The sequence below is a fragment of the Pieris brassicae genome, unplaced genomic scaffold, assembly GCF_905147105.1.
Source record: "Pieris brassicae unplaced genomic scaffold, ilPieBrab1.1, whole genome shotgun sequence".
Taxonomy (NCBI): Eukaryota; Metazoa; Arthropoda; class Insecta; order Lepidoptera; family Pieridae; genus Pieris; species Pieris brassicae.
The window spans coordinates 16,559-37,337 of record NW_025576205.1 but is presented as its reverse complement, the minus strand read 5'-3'; the positions used below and the strand labels follow the sequence as shown (position 1 = coordinate 37,337).

At 36.0% G+C, this 20,779-nt stretch overlaps 3 long non-coding RNA genes across 5 annotated transcripts; 2 read left to right on the top strand and 1 right to left on the bottom strand.

The window, feature by feature from the left end:
- Positions 1–10,934: 10,934 nt before the first annotated feature.
- On the top strand, positions 10,935–12,489 carry LOC123719743. Of its 2 annotated transcripts, none has more exons than XR_006755813.1 (3): positions 10,935–11,659; positions 11,740–12,114; positions 12,359–12,489. It is a non-coding gene; the product is annotated as an uncharacterized LOC123719743 (long non-coding RNA). The 2 variants fall into 2 exon arrangements; XR_006755814.1 differs by having other exon boundaries at positions 10,941–11,659; positions 11,971–12,114.
- Positions 12,490–12,824: 335 nt separating this feature from the next.
- Positions 12,825–16,000, bottom strand: LOC123719742. Its single transcript, XR_006755812.1, has 4 exons — positions 15,614–16,000; positions 15,090–15,226; positions 14,816–14,962; positions 12,825–12,929 (listed from the first exon to the last, which is right to left on the bottom strand). It is a non-coding gene; the product is annotated as an uncharacterized LOC123719742 (long non-coding RNA).
- A 126-nt stretch (positions 16,001–16,126) lies between these two features.
- LOC123719741 lies at positions 16,127–19,123 on the top strand. 2 transcript variants are annotated; one of them, XR_006755810.1, is made up of 6 exons: positions 16,127–16,210; positions 16,363–16,597; positions 16,806–16,944; positions 17,539–17,582; positions 18,094–18,276; positions 18,827–19,123. It is a non-coding gene; the product is annotated as an uncharacterized LOC123719741 (long non-coding RNA). The 2 variants fall into 2 exon arrangements; XR_006755811.1 differs by having other exon boundaries at positions 16,129–16,253.
- Positions 19,124–20,779: the final 1,656 nt, after the last annotated feature.

Genomic DNA, 20,779 nt, shown 5'->3' with positions numbered 1-20,779 from the left:
GCTCGGCACTGTCCCGAAGTGCTGGAAGACCGCTTCGATACATCCGATCCCTAAAAAAGGCGATCGCACTGATCCATCCAACTATCGCCCAATCGCAATAACCTCCTTGTTCTCCAAAATAATGGAATCCATTATTAATGGCCAGCTCTTGAGTTATCTAGAGGGCCACCAGCTGATTAGCGACTATCAGTACGGCTTTCGTCGTGGTCGTTCAGCTGGTGACCTTCTAGTATACCTTACTCATAGATGGGCAGAGGCAATTGAGTCCAAGGGGGAGGCACTAGCGGTTAGTTTGGACATAGCGAAAGCCTTCGATCGGGTGTGGCACAAAGCACTGCTCTCGAAGCTACCAGCCTACGGGCTTCCTGAGAAATTATGCGACTGGATCTCCAGCTTTCTAGCCGATCGGAGCATCAAGGTCGTCGTCGACGGAGCATGTTCCGACCTTAAACCCGTGAATGCTGGGGTCCCACAAGGCTGTGTTCTGTCCCCGACCCTGTTTCTTCTGCATATCAATGACATGTTGCAACTTAGCAACATTCATTGCTATGCGGACGACAGCACTGGGGATACTCTTTACACTGGCCGGGCAGGTATTTCTCGGGCAGTTGTCGATGAGTACCGGAACAAACTTGTGTCTGAAGTCGAAACTCTTTTACGTGGAGTCTCGGACTGGGGTAGACTAAACCTAGTCCAATTTAACCCCAAGAAGACACAAGTTTGCGCGTTTTCCGCGAAAAAAATACCCTTTGTCGCTACTCCTCTTTTCGAAAACACTCTTCTTGAAGCCACAGCCAGCATCGGAATACTTGGCGTTGACATATCGAACGACGTTCAGTTTCGCGGTCATTTGGAGGGAAAGGCTAAATTAGCCTCCAAAAAGCTTGGTGTGCTCAGCAAGGCGAGACGGTACTTCACTCCGGGCCACCGCTTGCAACTCTATAAAGCGCAAATACGGCCCCACATGGAATACTGTTCTCACCTCTGGGCGGGGGCTCCCCAGTACCAGCTCCTTCCACTTGACCGTATCCAACGAAGAGCGGTTCGAATCGTCGATGACCAATCCCTCTCCGAGCGGCTCGATCCTTTGGCGTTGCGTAGAGATGTGGGGTCACTCTGCATCTTCTACCGCATTTACCATGGAGAGTGTTCAGAGGAGTTGTTCGGATTAATACCTGCAGCTGAGTTTCAGCATCGGACGTCGAGGCAAAATACAAAATTCCACCCGTATCACCTCGACGTCCGACGTTCCACGACTGAGCGTTTCTCAAGGCAATTTTTGCCGCGCACCACCGCTATGTGGAACCAGCTGCCCACTGAAGTATTTCCGAACCAATTCGACTTAGGGTCCTTCAAGAAAAGAGCGTACAAATTCTTAAAAGGCCGGCAACGCACTCGCGAGCCCTCTGGCATTGAGAGTGTCCATGGGCGGCGGTATCACTTAACATCAGGTGAGCCTCCTGCCCGTTTGCCCCCTATTTTATAAAAAAAAAAAATAATAAAAGCGATGGCTGAATATAATAAGTAAGTTTTGAGTGAATTGAAATATGTTGTTGAAACATACTGAGAACAAGTAGGGTTGTAGTAGTAGTTGGTGTTATTCATATAATTAGGTATTTTGTGAGAAATGAAAGTGCTTCAAGTAATTGTTGTGCTTACGATAAGATTTTTTTTATGATTTTAATATATATTTTTGTTAAATTTATGTTTTGAACACGAGACTAGAATATCAATTTTACATGATAAAATCACTTTTGTATAAAGGATCATAAAGGGATCACAATAGATTTAGTTATGTAAACTTTATTGTGAATCTGCTGTGAATATGAAGAGCTTACAGCAGATTTTGTTATTTAAAACTATTGTGAATGTGAAGAGGTCACAATAGATTTGATTATGTAACACTATTGTGACTATGAAGAGGTCACAATAGATTTGGTTATGTAAGACTATTGTGAATGTGAAGAGGTCACAATAGATTTGATTATGTAACACTATTGTGACTATGAAGAGGTCACAATAGATTTGGTTATGTAAGACTATTGTGAATGTGAAGAGGTCACAATAGATTTGGTTATGTAAGACTATTGTGAATGTGAAGAGGTCACAATAGATTTGGTTATGTAAAACTATTGTGAATATTAAGAGGTCACAAGAGATTTGGTTATGTAAGACTATTGTGAATGTGAAGAGGTCACAATAGATTTGGTTATGTAAGACTATTGTGAATGTGAAGAGGTCACAATAGATTTGGTTATGTAAGACTATTGTGAATGTGAAGAGGTCACAATAGATTTGGTTATGTAAAACTATTGTGAATGTGAAGAGGTCACAATAGATTTGATTATGTAACACTATTGTGACTATGAAGAGGTCACAAGAGATTTGGTTATGTAAGACTATTGTGAATGTGAAGAGGTCACAATAGATTTGGTTATGTAAGACTATTGTGAATGTGAAGAGGTCACAATAGATTTGGTTATGTAAGACTATTGTGAATGTGAAGAGGTCACAATAGATTTGGTTATGTAAGACTATTGTGAATGTGAAGAGGTCACAATAGATTTGGTTATGTAAAACTATTGTGAATATTAAGAGGTCACAAGAGATTTGGTTATGTAAGACTATTGTGAATGTAAAGAGGTCACAATAGATTTGGTTATGTAAGACTATTGTGAATGTGAAGAGGTCACAATAGATTTAGTTAGTAAGACTATTGTAAATTATTGATAAAATTGATGACTTGATATTTTAAAAGAGTACCGAGAGTTTTTTACGCCGGCTTTTTCTCTCGGCCTACACCCTGTGTCTTCTTTGCCGATGAGTAGGGATGTCTACCGAGACAAATTCATATATTCCTTAATAAATGAACATAAATAATTAGTAACGTCACAATGGATTAAATTTAACTCTCTGTAGTTATAGATGTAATTCAAAAGTTAAAGTTAAAATTTCGTTTCTAATTTGAGTTGTATGTTACAAAGCATTCTTTTTTTTGCGAGACGCAAACATTGTCAGGAAAGGCCGACTGTTAGCTTCTAATATTAATTTAATTAAATTCTAAACATTTTTATAAAACATATTCTTAAGAATCTTGCTACAAGTGCGCATGTGCAATAGTTACTCATTTGATTCATTCGGTTGTTTACGAGTTGTTACGAATTGACTCGACCATTTTCGCGAAGTGGGATGGTCGCGTCGGAGGAGGGAGTTGTGATGATAAAAGAGGTTGTGACACATGCGCACGGGCCTTTTCTTCGTACAAGTTTGAAGTTATACAGTTCACGTAAAATCAGTGAAGTAAATTATAGTGAATTAGGTCATCATTGAAGTGTTTAATTTCCTACCCTAAGAACTAAATCAACTACCGCTAACACTTGTTAATATTTCAGTTTTCTATAAATTAAATTTTAATTTCAAAAATTCTTAAAAGGCCGGCAACACACTCGCGAACATTGAGTTCTATAAAAAATACTTATAAATAATATTCTTGTTTGTATTTAACTTCAACAAAGTCATAAAAATTCTTAATAGGCCGGCAACGCACTCGCAAAGCTGACATTGAGATTGTCCATGGACAATCTGTTCGTTTACCACCTATTCCATAAAAAACAGTAATTGGTAATAATCTTGTTTGTATTTCAATTTTCTTAAAATTTCAATACATAAGTCATAAAAATTCTTAAAAGGCCGGCAACACACTCACGAACCCTTCGACATTAACCGTGTACGTTAACGGGGGTATCAGTTAACATCAGAAAAGGCTCCTGCCCGTTAAAACCTGTTCTACCCCTGTTCTATAAGAAATACTAATAAATAATATTCTTGTTTGTATTTAACTTCAAATAAGTCATACAAATTCTTAATAGGCCGGCAACGCACTCGCGAATTTGACATTGAGATTGTCCACGGACAATCTGTTCGTTTACTACCTGTTCCATGAAAAACAGTAATAAGTAATAATCTTGTTAATATTTCAGTTTTCTATAAATTACAATTTTTAATTTCAAAAATTCTTAAAAGGCCTGCAACACACTCGCGAACATTGAGAGTGTGCATTAACGGCGGTATCAGTTAAAAACATATAAGGTTCGTGTCCGTTACCCCTGTTCCAAAAAAAAAACAGTAATTGGTATCTTGTTTGTATTTAAATTTTGTTAAAATTTCAATACATAAGTCATAAAAATTCTTAAAAGGCCGGCAACACACTCGCGAGTACTTCGACATTAAGCGTGTACGTTAACGGGGGTATCAGTTAACATCAGAAAAGGCTCCTGCCCGTTAACACCTGTTCTATAAGAAATACTAATAAATAATATTCTTATTTGTATTTATTGTAATAAAACAACGTGACTGAGCGAGTACCGGAAAAGAACTGAACTTTATTTTCTAAAGACAAAAGTAAAGAATCTCATAGAAAACATTTGATGACACTCTGGAACAAGATGTCGCTAGTAGTAGGTACATCTATATTTTGCTATTTATAATACTCCCACTCAAAATATAGATACTATATAAACAAAAGAAACAATTACACTTTAACAATACCTAAAGTATTCAAATGTTTATAATGTTTTACAGCAGCGAGACTTTTTGTAAACAAATCTGCAGGCATATTTGATGTACATAGATAATTAACACTTATGTTTTCATTAATTAATTCTCTACAATAATGATATCTGACATCAATATGCTTCGTTTTATTATGGAATACAGGGTTTAACAACAATTTCTGTGCGCTCATACTATCATTATATAAAATGATCTTATACATCCTTTTAGTAAGTTCAAATTGTAAATTTCTCAAATAAACTGCCTCTTTGCAGGCTTCTGATATGGATACATATTCAGATTCGGTACTAGAAAGTGTAATACATTTTTGCTTACTACAACTCTACTAGATATAACAGACCCAGACAAAGTATAACAAAATCCTGAATATGATTTCCTATCATTAACATCACTGCACCAGTCTGCATCAACATAACCTTCAATGTTTGCATTTTTGCCCTTACTATATTTTAAATCTAAATCTTTTGTCCCTTTCAAATACCTTAAAATTCTTTTGGCATAAACCCATTGTTGTTCAGTATTACAATTATTGAATTGACTTAAATATGACACTGCATAAGCTATATCGGGTCGTGTGAGCACAACCAAATACATTAGGCTCCCGATAAGCTGCTGATAGGGATTTTGATTACTACAATCATTTTCCTTCTTACATTTTAAGTTGACCTCCATTGGAGTATTCACAGTGTTACAATCAACTATATTGAACTTAGTCAACAATCTATCAATATATTTTTCTTGACTTAAAGTCACAGTACAATTATTATTTTGTTTATCAAATACAACTGACATGCCAAGACATTCCTTTACAATTCCCAAGTCTTTTAATACAAAAATCTTATTCAACATATCCTTAAGATTACTAGTTTCATTTCTATCATTTGAGAATACAAAGAAATCATCGACATATAATGTCACGATGGTTTTACTGCTGCCAGCAAATTTTGTATATAAACATGACTCTATTTGGGACTTAATATAACCATTAGCTAACATGCAACCATCCACTTTCTTATGCCATGCACGAGATGCCTGTTTGAGACCATATATAGCTTTGGTCAATTTTAAAACTTTATTATTTGGACAGACATAACCTAAAGGCTTTTGCATATATATTGTCTCAGACAGATCTCCATTTAAGAAAGCAGTTTTCACATCAAGATGTGTTACTTCTAGGTTGAACTGCACTGATAATGCGAATAATAACCTAAGTGTTGTATGCCGTACTACTGGAGAAAATGTTTCACTATAGTCCACACCATATTTTTGACTACACCCTTTAGCCACAAGTCTGGCTCGATAGCGGACATTATTTTCACTATGACACTTTTTTTTTAGAACCCACTTGCACTTAACTATATTGCCACTTGCAGGAATATCAACAACTTCCCATGCTTTGTTGTCTTCAAAGCTTTTCAGCTCTTCTTTCACTGCCTGTTCCCATTGCTCCTTCTCTGGTCCCCTTAGTGCTTCTTCTAATGTCAGTTCATCACTAAAATATTCATTACACTGTTCTGTGCACATATATCCAAACCTTTCTGGTTTTTGTCTCACCCGTTGTGACTTTGATGTGGTTTCTGGTTGCTGTTCTTCCTCAGATGTCATGGACTCCTCCTCTGGTACATAGGTTTCATCCATGTCATTCGTTAAAATGAATGAATCCTCTTCATCATGGTCTGACACCTCTCCCACTGAAGATGTATGTGGACTATTTTCTGCTGGTTTGTCTTCTACCACTTCCATTTCAATCATATTTTCTTGATGAGATAACTTTTCATTTATGAAGACAACATCTCGACTGGTTATAATAGCCTTTGTTGAAGGATTGTATAACCTATACCCTTTGACATCCTCAGGGTAACCAACCAGTATGCATTGTTCTGATTTCTTGTCCCACTTACGTCTTCTCTCCTTGGGTATATGTCTCATGACAGTACTACCAAAAATCCTTAAATGACTGAGGTTGGGTTTGCCTCCTGTCCACAACTCGTACGGTGTACAGTGGTTCAATCCACCTTTTACAATTCTATTTTGTAAATAGACTGCTGTGTTAATGGCTTCAGCCCAAAATTCCTTGCCTAATCTTGCATCAAATAAAAGGCATCTTGCTTTCTCGATCAGAGTCCTATTCATACATTCACAAAGCCCGTTTTGCTCAGGAGTATAGGGATTGGTTCTTTGATGAATTATACCCAGTTTCTTCAAATAATTATCAAAATCTCTGTTACAGAACTCTGTGCCATTATCACTTTTTATTTTACAAGTATTTTTATTTTATTTGACGTTGAATTCTCAACTCTTGCTTTATATTCTTTAAAATATTGTAAAGTCTCATTTTTACCTTTTAAAAAATAAACATATGTCATGCTGCTGTGATCATCAACAAAAATGAGAAAGTACCTTGATCCTCCTAGCGATATATTCTCCATAGGGCCACATATATCACTGTGTACTATTTCCAATAGCTTAGTACTCCTGTTCCCTTTATTATCGAAGGGCAACCGACTTTGCTTTCCTTCACAGCACACTATACAGTTGGACTTGTTGATGTCGGCCTTCTCAGTTAATTTGACCCCCTCCACAGCATCCTGCATTTTATTCATGTTATCACTGTTGACATGTCCCAATCTACAATGCCAAACTTCTGGAGACTCTGCTGTTGCTGCCACCAAACAAGATGAAGTATTTAGTTTATAAACTCCATTTATAAGTGATGCAGTCGCTACTAGAGTGTCCTGTTTATTAAATATCTCGCATCCATCGCTTGTAAAATACACCTTGTTACCCTGCCATATCAGTTGGCTTACTGACAATAAGTTGGTAGATAATTTGGGCACACACAACACTTTTTCAACAGTTATGTTAAAGTCACATCCTTCAGTTGATGTTGTTATGTTTACTTTTCCACAACACAACACTGGGATTTTATTCTGGTTAGCAACCATGATTTCCTTGGTGAACCCAGAATAACATTCGTCGACCATCCAATCTTTATTGCTTGTCAAATGCGAACTTGACCCAGAGTCGACATACCAGTCACTCTTGTCAAATATTCTGCTAAAAAACACGGCACTGAATGCATTACTTGTTTTTGACGATTTATTTTCAGAATTCTTATAAGATTTATCTTTATAAGTGCATTGATTACGGTAGTGGCCATGTTGTTTACAATTATAACATTTGACGTGTTGTTTTTCTTTGACAGATGTCGACATTCGTTCATTCTCACCATTTTTTTTTTTTTTTTTTTAAATAATTTTATGGCCTGGTAACGAGACCTTTAAGCCCATTCTCACCATCTTTCTTGTACATAGACTGTGTACTCTTTACACTCTTTGATTTTTGATTCTTGCGGAAACAAGCAAACGCATTGTTGGCATCACTGTCTTCCGGTTCAATGTCCATCAATTTCCCTTTAATGGCGTCGGTTGTGATTATCATGCCCGAATGCTCGATTGCCATTATCATGGGCATATATTTTTCAGATAATCCAGCCAACATGATAGATCCGATCCACTCATCACTTATGCCAAAACCCGTACCTTGTAATTTCTGACCAGCTTCAACAATTTGTGTTACATATGACGTCATCGAAGTGCAATTTTCTAATCGAATAGAAATTAAATTCCTCAGAAGACTTATTTTTCTTGTAAATCCCGAGTCATCGAATAACATCTTCAATTTATCCCACAATTCTTTCGATGTTGCTACATTCTTTATATGAACATAAAGAGCCGGGTCAATTGTTAGAATCAACTTCGCTTTTGTTCTCGCATCGTCTGCAGCTGCTGGAGCAACGTTGGGCTCAGGTTTGATACACCCAACCATTCCCTCTAAGACAAGGAAATTTTCTGCTGCGAAACACCATTCACTGTAATTTTCACGCCCTTGCAGTTTCGGCACACTAATGTGATAGTTCGAACTGGGCGCCATTACTGATGCCTGACGCGACACAATAAATCTGCACAACTCAACACACTTAGTCCTATTCTGCCACGAATTATTATTATCGATAATGTCCTGATAATCAATAATTATACTGTCGCGAGAACTAAGTACTTTTTATGAGCCAGGAGCGGCCTGGGCCCATAACCTGTAATAAAACAACGTGACTGAGCGAGTACCGGAAAAGAACTGAACTTTATTTTCTAAATACAAAAGTAAAGAATCTCATAGACAACATTTGATGACACTCTGGTACAAGATGTCGCTAGTAGTAGGTACATCTATATTTTGCTATTTATAATATTTATCTTCAAATAAGTCATACAAATTCTTAATAGGCCGGCAACGCACTCGCGAACTTGACATTAAGATTGTCCACGGACAATCTGTTCGTTTACCACCTGTTCCAAGAAAAACAGTAATAAGTAATAATCTTTTTAATATTTCAGTTTACTATAAATTACAATTTTTAAGTTTAAAAATTCTTAAAAGGCCTGCAACACACTCGCGAACATTGCGAGTGTGCAGTAACGGCGGTATCAGTTAAGAACTGTTGTAATTCTTGTTAGGGCACGATAATTATACACACAGTATCCGTAATAAAGAAATATATTTACTGTTTAACTTGGAAGTGATATGTCTGCTTCCTACCACGATACACATTGGAATGAAACAGAAATGACCTGGAGCAGAGTGACGTAAAGACAATTTGGCGCCCCGACAAGATGGCGGCTCGATCGCTCATTCAAATGACAGGAAAAAGTCAATACAACATGCCCCCTCAAAAATTAATTCTTGTACAAATCAAATGCCTAAACAGAACTATATAACTTCCAAGCGAGTCTGGGAAAATACAAAAATAATGATCCAACATTTGTTGCTCGGATAAGGGAAAACCCAGAAAAACCTTATCAGATCATTTCATCATCTTAAATTCGATACATTATATACATTACATATAATTATCAGAACATAATGAATATAACAGAATAATTAAATTAATAACAAATAATAGCCAACTCATTAAATATTATAATTGTAAACCCATGTTTCTCCTCATTTCATGAAACGTAACCGCTGGTAATGGTTTTGTTAACGCATCTGCAGGTTGTTGACCTGTGGGAATGTATTTTAGCTTTATTACATTTTTCTCTATTTGTTCCCTAGAAAAATGATATTTAATATCTATTTGTTTTGTCCGCTTATGATTAGTCGGATTATTTGCTATGCTTATACAGCTGTTATTGTCTTCATATATTACAATAGGAGTGGATATATCAATATGAATACTCCTTACCAAAGATTTAAGCCATAAAGGCTTCATATAAGGCCATATACTCAGCCGCTGTGGAGGAGGCTGCTACTGACTATTGTTTCTTTGTTGTCCAGGTTATTGAACAATGTTCAAACAATTTAAATATATACCCGGTTGTACTCTTTCTATCATTTACATCATTACCTCCCCAATCGGAGTCCACATACCCAGTTAAGATGTTATTATATTCACACCTTTTATAACATAATTTAAAATCAGTTGTGCCTTTTAAATATCTAAGCACTTTTTTGAGGCATTGCCACAATTCTTTATTATTTTAATTTGTATACCTACTTAATATATTAACGCTAGTGCTTAAGTCAGGTCGAGTACATAACATTATATACATTAGACAACCAATTAAATTGCGACATGGAGCAGTGTAATTTTTTTCTGAGTTTAGTGCTTCATAATTGAGTTTACTATCCATAGGAGTAGTTGCAGGTTTTTGTTGCAATCCTGCATGCAAAATTTATTTAAAACTGTTTTAATATAAGCACTTTGATCTAACATTATCATATCATCGCAACGAGTTATTTTAATTCCAAGAAATAATTTAATTTCATGTAAATCTGTCATTTTAAATTAACTCATTAAATATATTTTAAAACTGTTTATTGTATTTACATTAGCACTCACTATTACCAAATCATCAACATAAAGTACCACATATATATTTTTCTGTATATCTCCTTTATTTAGTATATAAATACATCTATCTACTGATGAATTCTGAAAACCCTCCCGCCTAAGAGACTGTTCAAAAATTTCAAACCAGTATCTAGCGGCATGCTTTAGCCCATATAATGCTTTATTTAATTTACACACATAACCATTTTTGCAAGACTGGAACTTTTTTCTGGAACTTTCATATATATTTCTTCCTGTAGTACCCCATTTAGAAATGCAGTTTTTACGTCCATGTGATGTACAAGTAAATTATATTGATTAGCAAAAGCAATAATAAATCTAAAACTAGCTATTCTTGCAACAGGTGCAAAAGTCTCATTATAGTCTATGAGATATTCCTGGCTAAAAGCCCTAGCAACGAGTCGAGCTTTATAGCGTAAAGGCTTTCCGAATTCATCATTTTTTATATTAAACATCCATTTGCAATCTATAATATTTTTGTTATCTGGCCGTGGTACTAAAGTCCAATTTTTTATTTAAAAATAGAGAATTTAATTGCACCTTCCCAATGAACTCTATCGTCTCGTGTTTTAAACTCTTGAAACGAATTTGGTATTTTACACAAAATTGAACTAGCACACATAAGGTTATCATCGATTTCTTTATAAGAAATAGGGGGACGACTTTAAGCCTATCACTCCTACGTGGTTCAATACAACTGGTTGTGTCCTCATTATTTACGACCACTGAAAGATCATCAGAATGTGCATTTGGTTGTTCAAATTCGACGATGTCATGGTTAGTTTTGCGAATTTTCTGAGGAACTTCATAATCATCAGATTTACAGGTATCTGATTTATATCTGTCAGTTTTTTGAGACTTTATTGACTTTGAAATGTTGTCAATGTTAACATTATCATGAGAATTTACTATATTCTCTTCAGGTCGCAACGCAGGCCTGGATTGAAGTAATTTGTCTCATCTACTATGACATCTCTGACAGTAATAAATATTTCGCATTTAGGATTCCAAACTTTATAACCGTTTGGTTCGTATCCCACAAGAATACCTTTCCATGACTTAACATCGAATTTTGTCTTATATAACTTATCATGCACATAAACTGTTGAACCAAAAAAATTAAAATATTTTATTTGTGGTTTTTTGTTATGCCACATTTACGAATTCAATCATCATGTAAGTAATTTATATATTATTTAACATTGTACATTATAGTATGAAGTTGTAATAATTTTAAGCAGCATTATTTTCTTTAGGTGACGTAATTGGTGAATAATATCGTAATTGAAAAGGATATTTCTCTTTAAATGTACAAGCTGTGTGTGATGCAGAAATAAAATATATTAATGTTGTTCCCCATGGCCTGGTGCCGCTCATGATGCAACAACTTTTGTAAACTCAGTTCTACAAGTTAATTCAAATTTATTGATAAGAAGGTAGAACTTGATAAATGTGCCAACTAAATTAACAGGTATATTTGTTTATAGCTTAATATCGTACAGGTCTACTGAGAAATCACTGGATGGTTGTTAATAGTGCTTACTCAAATATACCTTATTCATTAACACCATTTCTCTGACTGACCAGAGATATGATGAAGTACACATTAAGAATAGGAATACTATAGAGAGGTAGGTAGGTAGGAGGACTATATATATAGTATAATTTAGAGTATTAATAATTATACTATGTCAAAAAGTTGCAAGATATGTGACCCAAATGAAACATGATGTAAGGTTAAAATATTTGTCTTTTTCGGAAAATTTGGAGTATGGAAATGTTGCTTTAACATTGTATTTATTACTAGCTTAAGTTCAAGCTATTGTTATTGCCACAGCTGTTATGCAAAATATTTGTAAGGATTATAATTTGTAGATATACCGGCAGAAGTTTTAGTTCCAACACTTGATACAGTTTCAAGTCAAGAAGTTAATGAAGGAAATCAAGATGTAACTGAAAAAACAAGCTTTATTTATTATTTTGGAAAATTAATATATTCTTCTTAATTCTAGCAGAAACAAACATGTTGTATTTAAATGTCCTTTTGTACATATAAAATACTAGTACTTATTTTTCTTAGAAGAAAGTTAGTTAAAATTTTAATAACTTATGTCGTTAATCTACCTATAAAATTAAATTATTATTTATCATAACCATGTAATGTAATGAAATATTAGGAAAAATAAATAAAACATAACATAATATAAAATTTATTTCATTATACTCTTATATATTACTAATATGTAATCCAATGTTATAAACAAATGTTATAAATGTAAACCAATGAAAATGTTAAAACCATCAACTTCAACTTCAACGAACATTAAAAAAACAGAACTGGTACAATTGGTTCAGGCTTTGTATAGTTATGCGCTTACCTACACATTCTGCGATTCATTTTTTATATTATAGATGACACTGATGACAAAGGCACTCTTCTCGGTTGCTGGAATGAGAGATAAGTTTCATTAGGTTAGAAAATTATGGTTCCCGAAACTAAGAGCCTTCTGAAAAGCGGTCACCACGTTCGAGTAGTCCACAGGAAAACAAATATGATGCCAAACTCATTGCCGTTAATAATTTTTCCTAACGTTTTAAATATGATAGCAAACGATGGAAAGCCATTAAATAAATTGACCAGGAAACCGTATAAGCCTTCGCCCCATCGCCAAAGTTCTTTAGTAATTTTAGTAAGATGAGGAAATTGAATTGAATCACTATACATTTCTTAACAAAAGTCAACCGATTTAATTTAATTTATAGGTTGGTCTGACGCACGATACCATTGTAAGTCCGGTAAAACTATCGATGGTTAAAATATTTACTCTCTAGACCCTTCGTGTAAAACCAGCCATATTCTGCTGCTGGACAGGCAGAGGTAGGCACGTAAGCCATCTAATTGTGCGAGATTTTGAAAAATTTGTTTATTATTATCATATTAACAGATTTAAGTTGTACATTTTATTATATACCCAAGAATTTCATTACTCTTTTCAGTATTTACAATAAATCCTTTAGCTTCAAGAAGTGTTCTAGCGTCCTGAATATTTTGTAAACATTCAGTGTAGCTGGAGGACATAAACTTAATATTTCTTGTGTTAGCTTCTAATATTAATTTAATTATTCTAAATTCTAAACATTTATATGAAACATATTCTTAAGAATCTTGCTACAAGTGCGCATGTGCAATAGTTACTCATTTGACTCGTTCGGTTGTTTACGAGTTGTTACGAATTGACTCGACCATTTTCCCGAAGTGGGATGGTCGAGTCGGAGGAGGGAGTTGTGATTATAAAAGAGGTTGTGACACATGCGCAGGGGCCACTTTCGCTTCCGACTGCCGACCCGTGCGGATGTCTGCTCCAGTGCTCTCTCCGTGTGAGTCATCAGTGCTGTAGTGCCATCTCGCTCGCTCCGTGTGAGTCATCGCCGCTTGCCAGTGCGCACGCGCTGTCCGACCGCTGCCTTGCTGCCTGCTGCCCTCTCATTGGTCAGTCCGATCGCTGCCTTGCTGCCTGCCGCCCTCTCATTGGTCGCTTCGCTTCAATTTATGAACGCGGGTTTACCTGCGCCCCTCAGATAGCCACCTAACGGTGCCAAACGGTTATCTGTCGGTTAACGCCTTGTGCGGGAGTGTTTTTGTTGTAATTTATAGATTGTTCGAATTTGCTTTGTTCAGTCTCTGAATATAGTTTACTTTTAGGAACATCGCTGACCAAGAAAAAGGTATTTTATAACCTTTTATCCACGATAATAGAGTTGTATCACAAGTAATAAGTGAATAACATTCTTTGATAAACTACCAGTGAGCGCGAGGTGGCGCGCGCGGCGCTGGACGCGACTGCCTATAGTAGGCTGTGAGCAAGCTCCTTCATCCTGGATTCCCCTTTTGCCTATGATTAAATTCTTTTTGACCTTCTTTGTCCTTTTCTGATTTTGATGCGAGCTTGTAGTCAACTAATCGCTTACTGAATAGGTACTTGTATACCTATGTTCCTTGAAGTTGTTCTTTTAGATCTTTTAAGGCTATATAGAATAAAGTTGTGTCGTGTGACTGAGTCTTGGTATTGTGTGTCACATTGGAATCCGCATCCATAAGTAATTTTAATAGGTACATATTTCTTGTTTCCGCAGACAAGAACACTGTGAGTGGCCTCTGCTAAACAAGAAGTAGCTGTAGCATTTGGTTTCATTTGAAACCTGCGTCCTATATTAATCCTGTTTGAGATTGCGGTCTTTTCCTCTGGGTTCAAATTGGGTGCATTGATTAGAATACTTAGATAAAAGTTGTAAAGTGTAAGCTTACTGCAAGATCATACTGTATGTCTTCACCTGGAGTATTAGACTTTGATGGATCTTCTCCCGATACCTGCAGCAGTTCATTGTCTCATCCAGCGACAAGTGGTCGTTAGGGCGGCGGCCGTGCGTTACCTGTTACGCGACGCTTTTGGTTATGTACGCCTTCGTTCGAGGATACATCTGGAATAGTAAGGTAAATGCTACATTACAACTGGATTTACACACGTGTAGTTACAATTTCAATCAAATGAAAACTGAGGGTAGTATTAAAGTCTCAAAGCTCAATGTATAATAAAACTTCACTTACAGGTAAGTCATATTGACGATTTTGTGTTGTACTTTGCCAAAACATGGTAGGGAAAATACTCAAAATGCGGTATACCATCAAAAGAAGATTCTTCCTTATCCTTGCATAGGTTACCTCTTCCGTCCGAGAATGGGCCTCTGAAGTAAGTAGATCGGTTAATCTTTCCAATATGGACCGTCGATATTTGAGGTTTTAGAGGGGCGGGGAGGGGGTTGACGGCTACTTCGGAGCTTTTATATATACTCTAGGGGTAGGGCAGACAAGACCATGTGGATAGTGGGGTGCTCCGATTCGGTTTTGGGTACTTTTTTGATATTAAAAAAGTACAGGATAATACAGAATTAGATAATACAGAAAGTTACAAACAATGAAAAAAAAATTATCAGCTATAAATTTCATTTTAAAATCCACAACAGACCTTATGCAATCCAACTTTTTCAAAATTCCAGTAAGCAATTTTTTTTTTTTTACTAATGATTTATTATTTTATAACCTGACCTGAAATAACATAAATCAAAACTTACTTTAACTCATCCGAGTAAGGATTAAGCCTTCTGCCAGATGACCTAGTAAGTCTGGGCATCGCAGCAAATTCCTCGCCAGGACTAGTCAGCCCACTAGGACCAGCAACCGGTTCGTCAAGGATCGGCGCAGAAGAGGAGGCCGTGACAAGCGGCTAATTTGAGTCCAACACTTGCACTTCACTTAACTCTTCAAACAATGGGCTTCGGAGACGCCATGGTAGTCAAACGTTGTAAGTTTATAGGAGTACGTAAAACGATTTCTACTGCAAGGGTGACAAACGATGACTGGACGCCATTAAACAAAATGAATGGCTTAAAAACAAATTTAGTGATCACCAAAAAGTATCGATACCCGAGTAGTATCGATATTTTCAATAACTTTTGTACTATCTACAAAACAAATAAGGGCATTTAAACCGATGATCCATATTAGAAAGTTTAATGTCGATACCAGAGTAGTATCGATACTTTGAAAATTTTCGGAACCCTACACTAAGTGATTGACGTTTGACATCAATTATTTGTCAAATATATTTTGTAATTGCGTGTTACTTACCAATTTGTGTGAAAAGTTTTAATAAATGTATCTCATGAACCGTAAGTTTGCGCAACCTAAATCTTTGCAAAACTCTTTCTTTTAGTGAGTACTATCTACAAAAAAATGGGCATTTAAATCGACGGTCCATATTGGAAAGATTATCCAAAACAGCTTCACTATTAACTATGTCTAATGAAAACTTTATTTTTAGTGTTAAAGTTTGGGCTAAATTTTGTTTTCCTAATGGTGATGGGACATCCATTGAATCATTAAAAACAGTGAATGCCCAGCATAGGATACTATGTGAAAATCATTTGAATGAATCTTCATTTACCAGCAGCGATAGGAAAAGACTTAACAAGTTAGATTAAGAGTGAATAGAGGAGGATATAGACCAATTAAAAAACAAACATTGTAGTCCATATAGAGCAAGTTATGACATCCAAGTGAGTATTTACATTCATATTCTACCTAAGTCAAATAGACAAATTTTTATAGTCATGCTTTTTTACATAGAGGTAGGTAGGCAGTACATTTCTGACACACATCTAGGTGATATATGGATGATTAAAAGTTTTCTATTTTCTCCATCCACTTATTGGATTTGTTATCTTTTTCGAATTTTTTATTCAATTATTTTTGTATATTTTCCAGGAACCATCAACTAGCAAAGGTATTTTGTAGGACTTGGATGTGAAAAAGTTCAGTGAACTTACACCTCAAAAGCAAACGCTGTCTAAGAGATGCAGAAAAAATCTATCTGAAATAGTGAGGCTCTGAAAAAAGTTTCAAGGTGATAAAAACTCCAAAAGATCTATATTAAGTGTACAAACATCAAACGAACCTAGCAATGAAATATTAAAAAGCACATTAAATAATGGATGAGATGGACACTGGATGATAAAGTGAACGTCTTGAGCATCTATAAGAAATCAAACTTTTGTTTTATATTATTGATTAGGTTATTTTGAAAGAAAATATTTTTTTTAACTGGATTATTATACATAATTATAAGTTTATAATAATACAAATAGTTTTAATCCGGTATAAAAAATTGGTTTCTTTCAATGTGTAAAAGCTATGTTAACCAAAGACAATACTAGGTTATTTTGTCAGCTCTCTCGAGGCATTATTGAACAAAATTCCAATGGTATGTGGAATCAACAGCCCAGTAATACAGACAGTAAAAGAAATCACAAAAGACCAAGATGTCAATGATAATTTATGTAAAATGGCTTTTGATGAAATGTCAATAAGAAAAAATCTGGCGTATAACGTAAAACTCAATGCTAAGGCCGTACTACTGTGATAGCAAACCATAGTCGAACTTTCATGGTTATCGGTGTTCGAAAATGCTGGAAACAGCCAATAGCATTTTACTTCTCAGGAGATTGTGACACAGCAGACAAGTCAGCAGCTCTTGTCGAGGAGGTAACCACTTCTTTAGAATATTATACAAAATGTGGTTGAATATTAATTTTTACAAATTATCATTGGCTTGTTTGCTTGAGTGCATGTTTCTGTGCTGGATTGAAAGTTTTAAATTAAAAGATTTAATTTTTTTTTAAACGGTATTTCCAATTTACACTAGATATACAAATAAACAGAAAACTAAACATAGGTTGGTATAATAATTTAATTAATTGAACAGCGGAAAGATATTAAAACTTTTTTATGACTTATTTATCCATTGAACCATGACCATCCATTGATCTATTTATCCGCTAGTGGCCATGTCTCGACCGATTAATGTCCAAATGCTTTGGCAATTATTTCCCTGCATCGAGTAGTTGTTAGTATTGCCTTATTGCCTAATTAAAATAACTAATAATTGATGTACCTCTGCTGTACCATATTTATTTTCTTATTGCCGCTTGACCTGTGATTGGTTAAAATAATGCATTAATTGTTTTGAGAATAAGATCATAACCTTCCATTGCAGGTACAGTAAAGTGGAGCCACATAGAGGAGTTTTATAAAAAAGATCGCGAGAATCCCAACCGTGTTTGCTCCAGCTTTAACCCAGCACCACTTACAACCAGTACAGAATGGCAAACAGAAAATCAAAGAGCGCCTAGCAGATCAAATTTTAAGCCATTCTGTTGCAGTTGGAATATTTGCCAAAGTAAGTTTCAAATTTTTATTGAAAAGTACTTCAGCAACGGTTCCCGAACAAACAAACAGGCAGAAAATTCAAAAAATTATAGAACCGTGTTTAATTAAATAATTTTAAAATTACAAACACTGTTATTAGTATATTGTTAAACTTGTCGTATTTAATTGTAAAATAGAAATGAAAAATAAAATTAATGTTAATATATATATAAATCTCCTGTCACGATGTTTGTCCGCGATGGCCTCCTAAACTACTTAACCGATTTTAAATTAAATTGGCACACCGTGAGCGGTCTGGTCCAACTTAAGAGATAGGGTAGCTTAGATCTTTAATTATAGTCGCAATTTTATTTTATTGCAAATTATTTGTCTATAATTAATTGACAGTCACAATTATTCGACTGAATTGAGTAAGTGATCAATAGATGGCACTGCTATGGTAAACCGACAAACGTGTCATATAAGCTACAATTCAATATCATGATTACCACGTGTTATTGAGGCTAACTAAAACCACATTCTATGGCAGCTAGTAATTATATAATTTATTTTACCTTCAGATGAATGATGACAAGACGCCCCTGGAACAACTGTCGCTGGACAAGCTTTTCGACTGAACGGAGATTCGACCGACAGGAAAGAGGTATAAACACTTATTATAATAATACTTGACATCTGTAATTGTGGATGTGATCCAAACCCCACGTCGGTCCAATTAAAAACTAGCTTAGGCAATTAGTAGCAGCGTTTTTAATACGCTGAAATTATTATTCTTCGAAGACACTAAACCTAGCTGCGCAACTGAATATCCCTGTAACAGCCAGGTGGAACCTCCAACCTCCCAGGGAAATTAAGTGGCATCGCCGTCTTAGCTACGCCTACGTCTGGCTATGCTCTCGGGGTGTAACTCCCATGATTTAGTTAATCGTTATGAAACGAATAACTGTATGAAGAAGAGAGTGCCTGCGTCTGGCTATGCTCTCGGAGTGTAACTCCCATGATTTAGTTAATCGTTATGAAACGAATAACTGTATGAAGAAGAGAGTGCCTGCGTCTGGCTATGCTCTCGGAGTGTAACTCCCATGATTTAGTTAATCGTTATGAAACGAATAACTGTATGTAGAAGAGAGTGCCTGCGTCTGGCTATGCTCTCGGAGTGTTGTAACTCCCATGATTTAGTTAATCGTTATGAAACGAATAACTGTATGTAGAAGAGAGTGCCTGCGTCTGGCTATGCTCTCGGAGTGTAACTCCCATGATTTAGTTAATCGTTATGAAACGAATAACTATGTAGAAAAGAGTGCCTGCGTCTGGCTATGCTCTCGGAGTGTAACTCCCATGATTTAGTTAATCGTTATGAAACGAATAACTGTATGTAGAAGAGAGTGCCTGCGTCTGGCTATGCTCTCGGAGTGTTGTAACTCCCATGATTTAGTTAATCGTTATGAAACGAATAACTGTATGAAGAAGAGAGTGCCTGCGTCTGGCTATGCTCTCGGAGTGTTGTAACTCCCATGATTTAGTTAATCGTTATGAAACGAATAACTGTATGAAGAAGAGAGTGCCTGCGTCTGGCTATGCTCTCGGAGTGTTGTAACTCCCATGATTTAGTTAATCGTTATGAAACGAATAACTGTATGAAGAAGAGAGTGCCTGCGTCTGGCTATGCTCTCGGAGTGTTGTAACTCCCATGATTTAGTTAATCGTTATGAAACGAATAACTGTATGAAGAAGAGAGTGCCTGCGTCTGGCTATGCTCTCGGAGTGTAACTCCCATGATTTAGTTAATCGTTATGAAACGAATAACTGTATGTAGAAAAGAGTGCCTGCGTCTGGCTATGCTCTCGGAGTGTAACTCCCATGATTTAGTTAATCGTTATGAAACGAATAACTGTATGTAGAAGAGAGTGCCTGCGTCTGGCTATGCTCTCGGAGTGTTGTAACTCCCATGATTTAGTTAATCGTTATGAAACAAATAACTGTATGTAAAAGAGAGTGCCTGCGTCTGGCTATGCTCTCGGAGTGTTGTAACTCCCATGATTTAGTTAATCGTTATGAAACGAATAACTGTATGTAGAAGAGAGTGCCTGCGTCTGGCTATGCTCTCGGAGTGTAACTCCCATGATTTAGTTAATCGTTATGAAACGAATAACTGTATGTAGAAGAGAGTGCCTGCGTCTGGCTATGCTCTCGGAGTGTTGTAACTCCCATGATTTAGTTAATCGTTATGAAACGAATAACTGTATGTAGAAGAGAGTGCCTGCGTCTGGCTATGCTCTCGGAGTGTAACTCCCATGATTTAAGTAATCGTTATGAAACGAATAACTGTATGTAGAAGAGAGTGCCTGCGTCTGGCTATGCTCTCGGAGTGTAACTCCCATGATTTAGTTAATCGTTATGAAACGAATAACTGTATGTAGAAGAGAGTGCCTGCGTCTGGCTATGCTCTCGGAGTGTAACTCCCATGATTTAGTTAATCGTTATGAAACGAATAACTGTATGTAGAAGAGAGT